This window comes from Chelonia mydas, chromosome 7, assembly GCF_015237465.2.
Source record: "Chelonia mydas isolate rCheMyd1 chromosome 7, rCheMyd1.pri.v2, whole genome shotgun sequence".
Lineage (NCBI taxonomy): Eukaryota > Metazoa > Chordata > Testudines > Cheloniidae > Chelonia > Chelonia mydas.
Window position 1 is genome coordinate 56,736,891 of NC_057853.1, and position 14,157 is coordinate 56,751,047.

At 46.8% G+C, this 14,157-nt stretch overlaps 1 protein-coding gene across 4 annotated transcripts in view; it reads left to right on the forward strand.

The window, feature by feature from the left end:
* Window positions 1-672: 672 nt before the first annotated feature.
* The window catches only part of ZNF488 (zinc finger protein 488), a 34,636-nt gene continuing 21,151 nt past the window's right edge, over window positions 673-14,157 (forward strand). Inside the window, exons 1-2 of one of the 4 annotated variants that reach the window (XM_037905729.2) lie at window positions 673-939; window positions 11,430-11,619. The gene's annotated coding sequence lies outside the window, so the exon portion shown is untranslated. The remainder of the gene's footprint in view (window positions 940-11,429; window positions 11,620-14,157) is intronic. The other 3 variants (XM_037905730.2, XM_043551944.1, XM_043551945.1) reach the window with 3 other exon arrangements.

A 14,157-nucleotide genomic window follows, 5' to 3' on the forward strand; every position in this document is an offset into this window, starting at 1 on the left:
TACCAACTGCAGCGATCACTCGCTGGGAAGCATCTGTCTGCCCCGGTGATCCTGTGTCTGTCCGGAGACTGTAGAGGGGACCTCGCCTCCCGCACAAAGACAATCAGAGACGGCCCGGGGGGGAATTGAGGCGGGGAGGGGCTGTGATGGGTGAGAGTGGATTCGGGGGGGCGAGGGCGGGATGCAGTGGGAGTGGAGATGGGGCGCACGAGAGGGGCACAGGTGGTGATGGGGAGCACAGTGACTGGGTCTTGGGGATGGGGGGCAAAGCGGCAGGACAGGGCTGGGAGCACGGCAGACACAGAGCATAGGGAGAGGGGAAGATGGAAACCACAGATGGGGGCAGGAAGAGATTTAGGGAAGCAGGAGATGGGACCTGTGGGTGTGGCATGGGGGGGCGGGATGGAGATGGGAGGGGGATGTGCCCGGGAGGTGGGGACCAGGGGGAGGGTGGGCGATGTGCTGGGGGAAGGAGGGGGGAACAAGGGGAAAGCTGGGGTGTGTGCCGGGGGGGGCTGTGCTGTGTGTGTGTGCAGGGGAGTGGAGTGCAGGGGGCGGATGCAGTGAAGGGAGGGGGGAAAGGGGTGTGCCGTAGGGGGGCGGGTGCAGGGGACTTGTGGGTGGAGCTGTGTCGTGGGGGGCGGGTCCAAGGCGGGCGGGGGAGCAGGTGGTGTGCGGGAGAGAGGGGCCGGGACCAGGGCGGGCGCAGGGCCGGGGCTGTCACGCCGCTGAGTTCCGCCAGCCCGGCGCAGGGCGAGCGAGGGGCAGGCACCGCAGGCTGCAGCCGCCGCCCGGAGCTGGCTCTGGCCCCTCGCCCGGCGGCCCCGCTCCGCCCAGCTCCCCCAGGCGCTTCCCGCTCCGGCTGGGACCGCAGCCGGGATGCGCTGCTGAGTGGCAGCCTCGCCCGCCCGCTCCCCCTCGGAACGGCGGCGGCAGCTGGTAAGCGAGCGGCCGGAGGGGGCGGGCGCTGCGCTGCGCTCCGGGCTCCCCGCGGGGCATGGCAGCGTGTGTCCGCGCCTGGCGGGGGCCGGGGCCGGGGCCCTTCCCGCATCCCCGCGCTGGCAGTGCCCCATGGGATGGGCGGGTGCGGAGCAGCTGCTCAGCCAGCAGGCGGGCGGGCGGCAGGGATCAGCCCCCGGAGCCCGCTGGGACACCTGGGAAAGCTGATCGCTCTGGCCTGGGGCTGGCCTCGCTCGCTGCCGGCGCTGGAGAGGGCAGCTGGCTGGGGCTCGCAGGGCTGGAGGCGGCAGCCCGGCTGAGCCGCCAGAGCAGCAGGGAGTCTAGGGTGAACTCCCCCCGCACTTGGGACTGCGGGATCAGGAGGGGTTTTGTGGTGCCCCTTCCTCGGGGGACTGACCCTGGTCTTCCAGGAGGGTTGGGAAGGGCTGTGGGCAGCGTGTGAACGAGCCCTGCCTCCCTGCACAGAGCAGGGGTGAGGAAGGTCCCAGAGAGCTGCTCTTCTGAAGCATTCCTGGACTCAGACTTTTCCCTTCGCTCGGCCTTTCCTTGGAACTGCCCGTTTAACTCAAGCCAAGGAAAGTGATGGGGGTGGGGGAGAACTTCCTGCACCTCAGATAAGATCTCAACAGGGGCAGATGTGTGGGACTCGTGGGGAGCAGGGAAAATGATCAGAGAAGGACGATCAAATTAGCTTACCTCCCTAACACTTGGGAGTGTTTTTCCGAGCTTCGTGTTTCTTTTATAGCACATCTCTCTGTGCAAAGAAGATCTCCTCTCTCCTCTGGCAGGGCAGAAAGAAGGCACTTTGGGAAAGTTACCCCACAAAAACAACCTATCTTAACTCCCTCCCCCCCATGAATCTTTAACCAATTCTCATTCTCCCCCCCCCCCCCATAGGCTGTTTTCTAGTGGAGCCGTTTAAATAATCATTTCCCCCTTTTTTTTCTTGTCACCCTTACAACCACAATAGCTCATCAAAACACTGTCTGGCGACTATCACAATAGGATCATGGTTTAGACACTTTTATCTAGAGACTAATTGCCATTTAGTATTGATGAACTTTCTGTGGCATAGGTCAACTATACTTCCTATTGACCTCTAAATCTGATTCAATCCATTTAGCAAAAATCTCCTGGCCAAATAAATAAGAATCTGTTTCCATTGTCAATTAAAAAAACCCCCATTAAATCTCCCAGTCCTTCAATGGAAGAGTTTACTTGGTAGAAAACAGTCTAGTATGGGTGTGTGAAACGTTTGAATAATGTCTTCTGTTATCAAACACCTGCTGCTTGAAACGGATGTCAATAGACATTTGATAGAGGGAATTTACAGCTGTTTCTTAGGGTCTCAGTTGTCCAAAAAAAATCAGTTACAGTTGTAGTTAATGCAGTATTTGAATGTGAGCCATCACTCAGGAAATATCCCTTGTGTTCACAAAATTTTTTCACAAAAATTACTAAATATGGTGCTTGACAGCTTTGGTCACCATTTAATAAAAATAATTGGTACCACAGAAGGCGAGAGTGGGAGAGAGATTTTTCTCTAGGCAATATGAAGACTGTGAGAGTAATATTGAGATTTTTTTGGGTCAGTCATTTGTGCGCAAGTAAATCAAATAAAAAACTGGATCATAAAGAGAAAATAGATTGGCTTTAAGTGACTTACAGTATTTCAAGACAATTCATGTGTGTTGCAAAATGGAACCAAAATCCTATAGAAAAAGAGGATTGAGCATTATTACCATTACATGAATGCAAAGTCAAAATATACTCTATTCTGCTAATTGAATGTGATTATTTTAACAAGAGAATAGGAAAACAAATTAATTTTTAAAGAAAACGGCTAGCTAAAATCTTAGCATATTATATGTAGATTTTTTTAATGTTTGTAACGATATTTTTGTTAATACAAGTACAATTATGTCCCCATGACACCGTGATATACTGCTTATTTTAGAAGTTATTTAGAATATCATGAGGGAAAAAGCAAATAGTGTATCATAAGTTATTTTAAGTCTATTCATAGCTTCTTGCAAATAAATCTTTCATAGGAAAATAAAAGTTGCTCATCATAGTAATTTAAACTCAGTATTTATCTTGTTCACCAAATCTTCACATTACATAGTAGTATTCACCTCAACCATCACTTCAGTATTAGGCACCTAAAAGTGAGTGATGTTTGCTTTCAGATATCCCCCATCATAACAAGAAAATGAGAATAATTTATAATATTCAAAGTATATATGTATGCCAAGGATGTAATAGCTATGTATGGAACTTTCAGAAAGGAACAGACACACAGCCAACCCAATATTAATCCTGGTATCTTTGGTAGCTCTTGGTTATTACAAATATTGTTCAACACAAATGTGCTTTAAAAATCTTGTAAACCGGTAGGATGAAATTCCTTTTAACGTCAAAAAAAAAAAAAAGAAAAGAAAAAGAGATGATTATAAATTGGATTATAATTGCATGAATAGTGAAAGGAAATGATTTGTGACCATTTTCACCAGTTACAAATTTTGGTTGAATCTGACCTTGTTAGTACCTTTTTTGATCATTTTTTTCTCTGAATATTCATGAAACTGATTTTTGTTTGTGCGGATGTTTTTGTGCATCTAGCTATTCATAGACTCCAAGGCTAGAAGGAACCATTGTGATTCTAGTCTGACATCTTGTATAAGACAGGCCAGAGAAGATCCCCAAAATAATTCCTAGAACAGACTAGATCTTTTAGAAAAACACTCAATCTTGATTTAAAAATTGTCAGCGATAATTCTGCACCACACTTGGTAAATTGTTCCAATGGTTAATTACTCTCACTATTAAAAATTTATATCTTCGTTCCAGGCTCAGTTTGTCTAGTGAGTGAACATACATAACTGTGAGAACAAGGATCTTGGTCCTGGAAGCGCTCACCTTGTCTGCTTGTGTGGTTGTGTTTGTGTGGGAGCAGGAGAACGAGAAAGTCAGTGATCTTTTTCATGCAAACAACTGAGCAATCTCTCAACATGCGCAGAAGTGAGAGGGGGAGTAGGGAGGGTGGTGGCGGGATGCGCAAACAGCAGACAGATCCTTTGCCCGAAGGCACTCTGCACTTGTTCCTGGTACTACCCAGATATATGGGCCAGTTAGACAGAGGAGAGTCAATGTTGAGGAAAATCACTCTGTGGAATCATGCAGATGGTCCTGGGACCATACAGTCATCTGCCTGATAACACGCAAGCTACACACGATGGTGGTGCATAGTAGTGAATTCACTCTGTGCAGCTGGCAATTATGCAAAGTGGCTTGTGTTGCTGAATGCAGCTTTCCAAACCATGCTGGCCAGAGCTCCGGGACTCTCAATTAAGCGACTCAAGGGACTGTCTGTAACTTTCTCTCTCCCTCCCTCCCTCCCCTCTCTCTGCCGGGGAATAAATCAAGGCTATAGCTTTCTCTCTCCCTCAGCCAGAGAACTCGGCAATTTAAAAAGCTAAGGTCCATGTATTTGGCCAGATATATATATATTTTTTCATGTAAAAGGGGACAGAAAAGATTTAAAATGCTAATAGACAGTTCTTAGACCTGCTGTTTCCCCTCCTCGAGTGATCCAGCACCCCAAAGATGCAGTCAGGCAGTTGTGTTCATAGAGGTCGGGTTATCCGAGCTTAACAGGGTAACCAGAAACCAGACCAGGCAACTGAGGTGGCCAGGCACACAGCTCAAATATTGAATTTCAGATACTCTGGACTACTTGCTTTGAATAGTTTGCAAACCACCAGAGACTAAATACGTGCACAAAAAGCCTTCGTCCCTCACTTAGAAATAACAAACCAATTCATAAAATTCAAGATATGTTAATAGACAATTCATGGAGGGCATGGGGCCGGCACAAAGCCAATGTGAAATCCCAGTTAAGCTCTATTTTGAGGTCTTAGGTGGTGTATAGGCCTTGGAATGGAAAGGGCCAAACCCAGTGGATAAATTGTTCCCATTTAATAGTTCAGTCAGCTCTAGCAGTCGTGTATGGTCGGGGAAGAGACAACCGTTCGGTACGATGTGCTGGGTTAGTGAATTCACTCTTTTTAAACCATGTAAAGTTTCTACCTGGGGTTTTCGAAGGAACCAGAGGAAGTTAGGTGCCCAATTCCATTTGAAAGCCAATGGGAGTTGGGTGCCGTCGTCCTTAGGCTCTTTTCAAATCCCAGCCTTTTGAATTTATGGGCACGGCTCACTATTTATACAGCATCACAGGCAGTTCACCTAGCCGCATGTCAGTGCTGAGTCTCAGAAATGTCACTTCTGGGCTTCAGTGGGGGAGTTGCCCGGCTCTGATTCAGCAGATGAAATTGCTCCCTTGCGGTGGTCCATGAGATCACCTCCCTACTCTGATCCAGGGTGGCGGTCCCCGCACCGTTTTCTGGGGAGATTCCACTTGACTGTGGGTCACTGTGCTGCGTATCTAGCTGAGATCTGCTGGTTCATCCTAATCCAACTGACTGTATGGTGTGTACTGCGGCATATGGGGAATGGAGACTGACTAAAAAGTGGGGGGGGTCTACAATCCACAGTTGCTCCAGGGCTGGACGTTGATGACATCATAGCTCTAAAAAAGTCTGAACCCCGCCGAGGCTTGGAGGTGTTTGGATCTGGAATAAGAGATCCGGACTGGATCCCATCCCCTCCAGACAGGCCAATTTCTGTCCAGTCAGTTTCCATTCCCGAGGTTCTGAAGTGCAAACTGGGCCCCTATTCAAAGCCTTCCATGTCTCACCTGGCTGCGCCAGCCAGCTGCTACCTCCACTGCCTTTTTTAGGGAAGCTGCCAAATCAGTGGTAAGTGGCTGCAGCTGGGGAGACAGGAATAGTGGAGATCCCTTGGGAACAGCTACTCTCGTGAGCAGGGCTGGTTCAATCACATTTTTCTCCTCACCTGCCCCCAGAGGGGATTATCACATAGGCAAACTAGGGCTATGCCTAGGTCCCAAATGTGTGTGGGGAGAAGAAGGTGGGGGGTCTGGGACCCAACAAACAATACAGTCACCACAGCTGGGCTGGCCGTGCTGTGGATCTGCCAGGACTGTCTGCTCATCAGGGCACTTCTCACCATGATGGGGACACAAAAGAGGCCCACTGAAGTCAATGGAAAGACTTCAGTTGACTCTAATGTGATTTGGGGCAGGCTGAAAGATTGGATTCTAAGGGTAGGATTAGGATTCACACCTGTGCAATGGGGTCAACAGAAACAGACACAGCACTCAAATCCCATTTAGCTGTACTGTGGACTTAACAGGCCAGGGCACAGGCCTTTAGCTGGGTGGTGGCAAAATGGAATGTATAGCCAGTACATTTAAGTTTAGAGGAATAAGTTCAAAGGCTAAGGAAATGAAGATTCCGCTACATAAAGTGCTTTTCTGGCCTTGCTTAGAACATCCCAGGCAGGGCTCGGCTGATAAAGAACCACCAGGCCCTGGAGAAATGATTAGGGTGAGACAGCGAGGTTGTATGTACTTTGGGACATATGCTGCCAAGGGTTTTTAAGCATAAATTCCAATTTATGTCAATGGGGAGTTATGCTTAAGAACTGATGGCACAATATGTACCCATTTACTTCAGTGCCTCAAGTAAAGTTGAGTGTCAAGTAGTTTAGACCCAAATTTAAGGATTTGCTAAAAGTTTTTATAAAATCTAAAGTAAATAAGTTTTCATGATTCCTGCCCCCCATAAATGTTAATGGGAACAGTAGAGCTGTTTGAAACTTTTGACCAAACGCTTTTCTCATCAGAGAATGTGATATAGTTGAAATTGAAATTTTCTATAGGAAAATGTCGACTGATGAAATTTTTAATGTTTCTGTCAGGAAAATCTAAATGAAAAATTTTGTTTCCGATCAATATTGACAGTCATTTTAAGTCAAAATATCAATTCAAAATGAAAGACACAGTGGGGGAGGTAATATCTTTTATAGGACCAACTTCTGTTGGTGAGAGAGACAAGCTTTCGAGCTACACAAAGCTCTTCTCCAGATCTGGGAAAGGTACTCAGAGGGTATGTCTACATTGCAGTTAGACATCTGTGGCTGACCCGTGTCAGCTGACTCAGGCTCATAGAGTTTGGACTGCTGGGCTGTTTAGCTACAGTGGAGACTTTCAGGCTCTGGCAGCGGCCCGGGCTCTAGGACCGTACAGGGTGGAAGGTTTCCAGAGCTTAGGCTGAAGCCCCAGCTTGGAAGTCTACAGTGCAATGAAACAGCCCAAGTCAGTGGGCACGCAGTGTAGACATTCCCAGAGTGTCACACCTAAAAACAAGGTAGAACAGATTGTTAGCATAAGGAGTTAACTTAACATGTTGTAAAAGACCATTCAAGGGTGAAGTGGGCAGTTAATAACTCTACAATTATAGTAGGGCAATATCCTGGGACCAACATGGCTACAACAACAGCGCAAATTCAAAATGAATTCTTTTGTTTAATTGTCATTTTGAAATGAAATATTTTGTTTTGAAATGTCAAAACATTTAGTTTGATCAATAAGGTCCACTATTTTAGACATTTCCAAATAGATTTTTTTCAGAACTTTTCATTCCATGAAAGTATGCTATTTCAAGTTTTTGTCCCAATTCAGGATGAAAACAAGTATCAGCATTTCAGAATTTCCTGTATGACAGAATTTCCCTTTTCCAACCTGCTTTTAAGAAATAGTTATTTGCATATAAACATTTCCCCCACAGTATTTGAAACAAATCTAACAACACTCTATAAACAAAAGTCCCTTTTTTGTTCACAAATTATCTGCAATCAATCAAAATTATCTGACTAATCGATGCGAATAATCAAGTTTTCAAAATGACTGCAGAAAGTAAAGCCAGTGTAAATATATGAGCAATAATTTATCCAGGATGAATTTGCTTTCCATTGCACTTTCTTGCAAACAAAATTTGCTTACCTGTTTATGAATGGGAATTAACGTGTTTGTGAATATCAGCAAAGTTAACTGGCAAGTTTCATCCTCAAGGATAATTTTAAATACTTGTGGCTGGATTTGCCCAATATTAGTTGACATCATGGGTCACAGGGGTATTTCCTAGAGCTGGTTGAAAAAAAGGAAGGGAACTGAGAGTTTTCCTCCTCCAATTTCAATGAAATTTTACACAACTGGATGGAAAAAAGAAATTTTGGGGAAAGCTTTCCACCCCCTCTTTTTTGTTGAAATTTCAATAATCTTTGGTATTTTCTGACCAGTTCTAGGGATTTATAATAAGTTCTTTAATACAGCCACTGCTCATCTGGGCCCTAACAGTGCATGTTTCTTATAACGGGTTAATAGGCCACGTTTCAGCAAAGCACTTTAAGCAACTTTAATAGGGTGACCAGATAGCAAATGTGAAAAATCGGGACGGGGGTGGGGGGTAATAGGAGCCTATATAAGAAAAAGACCCAAAAATCGGGACTGTCCCTATAAAATCAGGACATCTGGTCACCCTAAACTTTAAACATGTGATCACCACTGTTTGAACTTCAGCGTGACTACTCATGGGCTTCAAGTTAAGCATGTGCTTAAGTGCTTCTGTGATTTGGAGTGTTAATTTATTACAGTGACAAAGTAACCAGTTCGATCAATCAGTTCACCTTTACCCTTTTTGTCAGCTTTCCAAATCCTGGTCTTTTCACTATTATTGCCCTCTAAGAGTTTTATTAGTGGTTAGAGAATGGGGGTAGCCAACTGTTAACAGCCGCTAATAAAAACACAAAAATCAGGTGGCAGACTTTTTCATAGTTTTGTATAAATTCAAACATAAACTCTCAGAAACCTGTTCCTTTCTATTTTAAATTTATGTTTCCTCAAACCCCAGTGTGAAGAGACAATTGTATTCATTTATATGGAGCAGAGACTGCCTGTTACATACTATATATACACAAAACCTAAGCTTAAAAAACATTATCAAGGTTACACAGCCAAGAACTCAAACATTAGGCAATATTCATTCTGGCACTTCCTATGTAACCTTAATTTAGAAAAAGTCCTACATAATCATGTAAATAAAGACTGCCTCATATTGCATTTGCACAAGGGGGCTGAATTAAGGTTGCATATACAACTTTAATTCTGGCATTTGCTAACTTTTCAGCGTTTGACTTCTCAACCTTTAACATAGACTTGTGTGTGAGAGATGTAGGCTTTTAAAAAAGCAAACTTAAAAGACAGAATGTGGCATTATATTGACACTCACATGCATCATCAGCAAGGCTGAGACCTTTCAATCCACCACACAGATCTCTGCCAGATGAGCTAACAAAGGAATTGATAGGTTTTCATCCTTTATGTGGAGCAGCACTGGTGGAGGATAGAACACTTTGCCCGTAGGTTTCACTGATATTTGCTGACATCAGAGGAATGGTGAGACTCAGGGCAGATCTACACTACTGTTTAAGTCGATCTAAATTACGTTGCTCAGGGTGTGAAAAAGCCCCTCCCTTCCCCGAGTGATGCAAGTTCTGTGCTGTCCACACCGGCGCTGTGCCAGTGGGAGATGCTCTCCCGCTGACATAGCTTCTCCTTCTCGCCAAGGTGGAGTAATTATGCCGATGGGAGAGCCCTGTCACATCAGCATAGTGCGTCTTCACCACACACGCTACTCCCTCTGACACCACTGCAGATTTGGCTTTTTTCCCATCCACTTTCAAATCAGGCAGCCCCTTCCTCTGCGCTGCGTGGGCCCAGCAGAAGGTCATTAAGAGCGCGGGAGAGCCAGTCTCCCTGTTCTCTGTTCAGACCCTGGACCCAGCAAGGCCCTCAGCAGCCCAGAACTGCAATTGTAGCCCTCTGCTGGAGCATGCCCATTGCAGATGGAATCTTGGGGGAATTTAGCTACTAAAATCTAATAAGTCTACAGAGCATGTGCAAACTACATTTCCCCCCCTCCCACCAGGCTTGTAACTTGGCCAAATTTGGGCAGACATTCACAGTGACAGCAAAAGGCCCAGCCCTGTCACAAATGTCACCTTCTGCCACATGTCTCAGATCCCTGCTCCAAAGCACAGGGATGCTAGAGCTTTTCAAAGAAAAAGTCACCGGAAGATTATAGCATGGGTGAAACAATGTATTTTTCCTTAGCTTCATTTTTGGCAACAACTGAACCATTTTGGCTGAAGTTATCCAAAGCAATTCAGCCTGTGGTAGACACCTGGCATGGAAAACTTCAGCCCAAATGGTTAAAGTTTGAAAAAGTTATAAGCAACTGAAAACAGGGTCTGATAATGGGAAGCATCGAGCAAACTTAATAGGTGGTGCTATCAGCCCTCCCTGTAATAAATAAGTAAACTGCCTCTATTCTCTTTTTCATGATGACAAGTTCTATGAAGGCTGGAGGGTGGGGGAACGCCTGTTAGGATTGCCTCTAGCTTGCTATTTCACTAAGCCCACAGATGAAATGCAGGAAGTCAGGCTGTTTCCAAGAGCTACTAGCGACATCTTAAGGTCAAACACTGGAAAGTCAGGGCTGCACAGAAAATGAATTCACTGTTTTGTTTTTTCCCCTTTCTGGGTAGGGGGGAGAAAGCGTTTGCTCATCTCTCAGGGAACAACCTGAAAAATTCCCAGGCCACCCCAAGATGTTCTCCTAGCAAATGGGAGTAAAGGAAATGCAAGAACTGGGAAATGTAGACATTTACAAGAGAGAGAGGAAATATCTGCACTAGTGTTCTGCCTTGGGAGAGGGGCTGGCTTACCTGGATTGGGATCTGAAGTATGAGAGAAGTCAGGAAAATGATTATTTTAAAATGTTTCAGTGACAGGGCTGTGTCTTAACACAGACAAATTGCTTATGGGCTTCATATGAAATCATCTCCCCTCCAGCTGAGCCTCGCATTAGAAAAAACATCAAGCAAAACCCAAAACCAGTAGATTGTGAATTTGCTTTTGACCTGTGCAAAGGGCCGAAAATCGGGGAAGCAGTTGACTTCCCAGCTCTAGGTTGGGTTTCAAATCTTCGATTCCATTCCCAGTTCTGCCACTGACTCACTGGGAAATCCTGGGCAAGTCACGACCCCCTCAGTTTTCCCCCACCTGTAAAATGGGGGTAGCAATGTTGATCTGTTCTATAAGGCTGTAGTGGGTCTTAAGTAATTGCCTGGAAAGTTCAATGAGATCCTTGCATGAAATTCGCCTTGCAGACCAAAGTATTGTCTTAGTTCTGGGCTTAACATTTTGTCTTCTCTTTGGTCCTTTTCTCTCCTTCTCAAAGGAGATCTGCCAACTTCTCCTGCTCCCTGAACACTTCAGATGAAACCCACACCCGCTCCATGTGGTGCTCTGTCTCTCGAAGGCCAAAAGTGGGCAGCAAGTTGGAGGGCCTAATTCTCCTCTCTCACACATCAGTTTTACACTGGTTTAATTTCCACTGACTTCAGTGGAGTTACTCTGTTTACACCACTAACTCACAACAGAACTTGGCCTAGTGGTTGTGATCATTGCCTTTCCTTGTTTGCAGGCTATGTTCATCCCTTTACTGTTGAGAGAAAGCAAGGAAGTCATAGAAACAAGACTGACTGACTGACCTCTGGTGTAAATACAGCAGTGGAAATACTTAATGGGCCAAATCTATCCCCAGTGTCTGCCAGCCACTTGACTCTGTGCTGTCATCTCTCACAACAGAAGTGAGGTCAGGTCTGGAAGCAGAGGTGAGTCCTCTAAGGAAAACCCAGTGGTGTTGGTAATTCAGGATCAGATTCCTGGTTGCACTCCAGCTCATTTGCTGAGAACTCCCCCAGCATCAGGGGGCTCTCAGCTGGCATAGCCAGCCCTTGTGCCACTTCTCCCTACACTTTGGATCTGGTATAGGGTGCATGTTGGGGGTGTGGCTATAGCATACTGCACTCTGGCTATGCTCAGCTAGTGTATGGGCCCTCTACGGACGGTGGCCAGCTAGTAGAAGTTGGAGTAGCCAGTAGAAGTTGGAGAATCAGGGAGCCATCAATGACTCCCGGACAGCTCCAGCCCTGCTGTGTTCAGCAGGATAATCTGGGACTCTTCCATAGAGTGTGTACAGTCACTCCCCTGGTCGAGTGCTTAAGACGCTGGCTTTTGGTTGGGGTGTTAGAATTGAGATCGTGACTCCTCCTTGTTTGTGGTCATTAAAGCTTTGGTGTCTTACCCAGGATCCAGTGTATGTAACTGGATTCAAGCTGCTTTAAATTCGCCCTGCAGCTTCAGTTGGAGGTGGGATACTTCTTCACGCTCTGCCCTATGGGCTAGTGCTGCTGTGTAGTGTACCCTGTGGGGACTATTCAGCACAGCTGGCCAGGAAATGTATTTCTATCCTGTGAAAAACTGAGTGTTTGGGGGGGAAAATGCATCTTGAATAAGGACAAAAAGTTTAAAAAACAAACAAACCCACCCTAGAATGTTTCCAGGGGTGGCCCAGCTGGTAGGAACGTTTTGGGGTTTCTGAAATGAAAGATTCTCACAGGGATCCCCGGCTTCCCATCTGCTGGGGAGCTGGCCAGCCAGGTAGCATCGGAGAGCCCATCAGCTGGGGAGCCCATCTTTTTGCCTGCCAGCTGGGGAGCTCAGCAGCCTGCCCGGCAAGCTGCTCAGGGAGCCCAGAAAGCCCTGGCAGCCTACCAGGTGGGCTGTGGAGGAAGCCCAGGGAGGCTGGCAGACTGCCAGGTGGGCTGTTAGGGAGTCTGAGAGCCCAGGATCCTGCCAGAGGGATGCCAGGGAGCTGGAAAGCCCAGGGAAGTGGGTGGGCAGGTGAACTGGCAGGAGAGCAGGCAAGTAGGTTGCTTGGCCGGTCAGCCTGCCCGGTTCCCATAGGAAATTTCAATAGAATTGACACATTCCTGTGGAACGTTTTGAATCAGCATTTTTTGATGCAGTTGTTCCACTGGAAAATTTTCAACTGGCTCGGCCGTTCAGTGCTGTTCCGGTTTCACCACCTGGCGTAGACAAAGCAATCCCTGCATGTAGTTTGCTCGTCCATTCTTGTCTGTAGAGCCCTCTAGGATGATTTATGATCAAAAGTGCCAAATCAATGTACAGTATTATTAATTTCCAAAGATCTCATGCAAACAGGGGCTCCGGTCCTGGGGTGATGAGGGCAGTTAAGTGCTTAGATACAGGGCAACACAGTCAGGTGCTTTGACCTGGGCTCTGTTCCCAACTCTGCCACCGTGACGAGCTGTACCACCTCAGACAAGCCACTTTGTCTGTGTGCAGCCCCACTCTCCTGTGTGTCCAATAGTGGCACTGCCTTGTAAATCACTGTGATCTGTGGGTGGAAAGTACTAGCTCCGTGAGTGCCAGGTATAGTGTTATCCATGTCAAACATGACCACACTCGATCACCCCAGGCTGCTTAGAGTAGCATTACCTGGGACACTAAGGGAACCTCAGATCCAGGGCAGATGAGATGACATAGCTGAAAGGCAGCTCCACTGAATAGATACAGCCAGAGCTTGGCTCTGGGGGCTGGCTTTTGCCACTCTTACTCACTGAGGAATCTCTTTCACTTACCCTGCTATAGCCCCACTGATTCCAGTGAGGCTACTTTGTCTTGTGAACGAGGGTAGCAGAACTGGGCCCACAAGAAACAAACAAAAGCTCTTGGGAGTGTGAGCAAGCAGTTGTCTTGGTCCTGCACCATCTATTTCGTGCACAGTCTAGTGAAGAATTCACGGGGACGTCCCCAGGTGCACACTCCATCGGGAGCTGCCTGCCTACAGGTACTGGCTGTTTGACAGATCTGTCAGTTATCTCCAAAATCAAGATGCAAAATCTATACTCAGGGACATGACACGGGGGTATCAGATACTCTCTGGGGGACAAGGAATCCATAAAGCAATGAGCCCCTACGCTCATCCACATGAAGAGCTTTCAGTTGTGACATAGTATGGAGAGTACCTGTCAATAGTCATTTTGTCCCACTGGTGGAGAAACCCTTGCGAAGAGAGAGCACAGGGAGGTGGGAGCTGCTTATACAAAAGGAGCAAGGGTGCTGGCAGGGTGCTGTCGCATGAGGGCTGTCTCTCCAGGAGGTGAGGACATTCCCAATAGTGGCATTTGGACCGAAGCACGCCACTGTCGAGGTGGCAAGAGGCATGCCACAAGGTTCTGTAAACGTAACTGCATCGAAGGGGGCACAGGTCAGGATTGCTGGGGAGACTGCAATTCATGCCTGCAGCAGGAGAAGTGGGGGCACCACAGGATCTAGTGCTGGTG